Source organism: Vombatus ursinus, unplaced genomic scaffold (assembly GCF_900497805.2).
Source record: "Vombatus ursinus unplaced genomic scaffold, bare-nosed wombat genome assembly UNPS02014770.1, whole genome shotgun sequence".
NCBI classification, from domain to species: Eukaryota; Metazoa; Chordata; class Mammalia; order Diprotodontia; family Vombatidae; genus Vombatus; species Vombatus ursinus.
The window spans coordinates 27,089,748-27,093,569 of NW_020954548.1; the positions used below are offsets into that span (position 1 = coordinate 27,089,748).

At 40.8% G+C, this 3,822-nt stretch overlaps 1 pseudogene; it reads right to left on the minus strand.

Moving 5' to 3' along the window:
* Positions 1-434: 434 nt before the first annotated feature.
* Positions 435-1,367, minus strand: LOC114043907 (annotated as a pseudogene).
* Between the last annotated feature and the right edge of the window lie 2,455 nt (positions 1,368-3,822).

Consider the following 3,822-nt stretch of genomic DNA (forward strand, 5'->3'; position numbering starts at 1 on the left):
TTTCCCAACATGGTCCTCCTTTCTAAACTTACCTGTTTCTTTTCAAGGTAAAACCATTCTTCCAGCCTCCCTGGTCATAACCTCAGTGTAATGCTTCACTCCTTACCTCGCAGATCTAATCAACTGCCAAATCACATTATTTTTACCTCCACAACAGCTCTTGCCTCTCTACCCCCTTCTCATTCCCACAGCCACAACCTTAGATCAAGCCTTCGTCACTTTTCATCTGTACTTTTTTGCACTGAAAGTGATGACTTTATTGATGGTACACAATAGAGAACTCTAGGCTTCTCCCCATTACCACAGGGGTGTTTTGGTACAAGGATGTGAATGGGACATGGGATCCCCAGTATAGGAATATAAGTTAGGAATGTAGGCTCCCCAGTGGTGGATCTCCTTTTTGGGCTGGTGATGAAGGTCCATGGCTTTCTACTTTACTCCTTGAAGACCGTGTAGACCATGAGGTCTACTACATGGTTGCTATAACCATACTCACTGTCATACCAGGAAATGAGCTTGACAAAATGGTCATTGAGAGAAATACCAGAGCTGACATCAAATGTTGTTGCTGTTAAAGTCACAGGATACAACCTGGTCCTCTGTGTAGCCCAAGCTGCCCTTCAAGGATCTCTCTGATGCTTGCTTCACCATTTTCTTGATATCATCATATTTGACAGGTTTCTCCAGACAACAGGTCAGATCCACAACAGATACACTAGGAGCAGGAATACAGAAGGCCATGCCTGTGAGCTTCCCATTCAGCTCAGGTATGACCTTGCCTATAGCCATAACAGCACCAGTGGAAGCAGGGATGGTGTTTTGGACAGCACCATGACCATCACAGCTTGCCAAAAGGGCCATCTACTGCCTTCTGGGTATCAGTAATGGCATGGACTGTAGCAATGAGCCCTTCCACAATGCAAAAGTTGTCATGAATGACCTTGGCCAAGGGGGACAATCAGTTGGTAGTGCAGGAGGCATTACTGACAATCTTAAGGGAATTATCATATTTCTCATGGTTCACTTCCATCACAAACATTGGGGCATCAGCAGAAGAGGCAAAGATGATGATTGGCTTGGCTCCACTCTTCAAGTGAGCCCCAGCCTTTTCCATAGTGCTAAAGACTCCAGTGGACTCTACAACATACTCGGCTATAGCATCTCCCCATTAAATATTGGTGGGATCCCACTCCTGGAAATGGAATGGCTTTTCCATTGATCACCAGCTTTCCATTCTTAGATTTGACAGTGCCCTTGAACTTGCCATGGGTAGAATCATATTGAAACATATAAACCATGTAGCTGAGATCAATTAAGGAGTCATTGATGGCCATGATGTCTACTCCACTTGGGGTGAATGCAGCGTTGGTCAACGGGTGCCTAATACAGTCAAATCCATTGACTCTGAACTTCACCGTCTGGTTTCAGGGATGCAACTGTAGCAGCAGAACCTGGCACCAAACTTGAGAGAAGACCCAAGTTTCATCTGTACTTTTGCAGTAGCCTCTCAACTGTTTCCCTGCAACTAGCCTCTTCTCTTCTCAAATCTACTACCCAGATTCCAAAGTGATTTTTCTAAAGCTTAAGTCTGACCACCTCACTCCCTTTCTCAAAAACCTCCTGTGTCTCCTTCTAGGATCAAATATAAAATCCTTTGCCTTTTAAAACTCATCCCAAACCCCTTTCCAGCATTATTACACATCACTCCCTTTGCTATATTCTTAGGTCTAGCTAACCTGTCCTATTTGCTGTTCTTCACACGTGGCGATCCTACACTGGCTGAACCCCATATCTGGAATCTCTCCCCATATCATCTCCCTTACATTTTTCAAGAGTCAAATCAAGAGTTCACCTTCTACTAGGAGTCTTTTTTATCCTCTCCTAATGCTCTCCCTCCCTAAACAACCTTGATTTTGGGAGAGGGGGGGAGATGGAAGGTTTTGGTTTGTTTTGTTTTTTTTTTTTGTATTGTAGGCACAGTGAATGGAGTGTAGGACTTGAGTCTGAATTCTGCTTTAGATTCTCCCTATCTGTGTGACCCATGGCTAGTCACTTTACTATCTATACAATGGTTTCCTTACCTGTAAAATAATAATAGCACCTAACTCACTGAGTTGTTGTGAGGATCAAATGAACTAATATATGTAAAATACTTTGCAAAACTTAAAGCACTACCCAAATGTTTCATTATTATTTACTCTGTTTATACACATATGTCTGTGTGTGTTCTCTCTCCCAACAGACTACAAACTCCCTAAAGGCATAGACAATTATTTTTGTCTTTGTATCTCAAGTGCCTTGCATAGAGAAAGCAGTTAATAAATGCTTTTTGAAACAGATTCTTGGAGGAATGAAAGGAGGAATTTCATATTGGACAGTTTCAACTTTCTCTGGGAAGGAGGCAGTTATTTTTATGAGCATGAGGAATGGTTTGCATCTGAAGGCTTGAGGAAAAACAAAAAGGTTTGTAATCATCATTATAGAGAATGAGCTAAAGAGCCAATGAAAACTAAAAAGGGTGGTCAGGCAGTACTTTCTTTTCTGGGGTTATGCACGAGGCTTTCTCCTTCATAGATGGAATGGACTAGCAAATCCCACCTAAGCTACAGCTTGATATGTCACCTCTTAGCTCCTATGAGCCAGGCTTACCCAACCCCAGAGTGATCACTGCAAAATTGAGCAATTGCCATCATATGAGTGAGAAGGGAGTTTATAACAGGGAATTCCCCTCTACAATACACCCAACAAGGTGGGGAAGGAGGAATGAGAAAGGAACAAGCATTTATTAAGGGCTTAGTATATGCCAGACACTATTCTCAGCACTTTATAAATATTATCTTATTTGATCTTTACAAAACCCTGGGAGGTAGGTGCTATTATTACTCCCATTTTACAGATGAAGAAATTGATGCAGACAGAGGTTAAGTGAATACCCAGTGTCACACAGACAGTAAGTGTATGAGGCCAAACTGGGAGTCAGGTCTTCCTAATACCAGGTCCAGTGCTCTATCCACTGAACCATCTAGCTCCCTAGATAACTAGTAGTCATCTTGCTTTTACATGAAGAAGTTCTCTGATAAGGAGGAAACAACTCCCTCCCAAGAGAGGCCATTGCATTTTTAGATAGCTCTAGTTATTAATGTTTCCTTACTTCAAGCCAAAAATCTACCTCAATTTCAAGTCAAATTCCAAGTCACAAAAAGCAAATCTGACTAAATCTAGAATGTTTTTCGTCACATTTTTCAATCACTAAATATCCTATTCTATCCAAGAATAGTAAGACTCCCTGATCCTTTGGTGGAGTTGTGATTTCATAGGCAGTTTCTTCCCCAAAGCAGATCACTACCTCCTCCATACCTTCTCATTCTGTGTAATTTCTGTGAATGCTTTTCCATAAATTTTCCATAATGGGAAGATCTATTCTCCATGTACTGGAGACCTTCTTATTTGGGGAGGCAGTACCTTTGGGATTTTGAAGTACAACCTAGACTATTAGGGGTCATTCTTGATACATAACTAGACTCTTTTCTACCATATCTAACCCTGATGATGCCATTTGTACATCTCCTCATTCTTAAGACATCAGTGATAACATATCTTGTTTTTATCTATCTATCTATGTCTATATCTGTATCTATCTATACATAGATAGATAGATAGATAGATAGATAGATAGATAGATAGATAGATAGATAGATAGATAGATAGATAGATGGATGGATGGACAGACACACAGACAGACAGATAGACAGATAGATAGATAGATAGATAGATAGATAGATAGATAGATAGATAGATAGATAGATAGATAGATAGATAGAT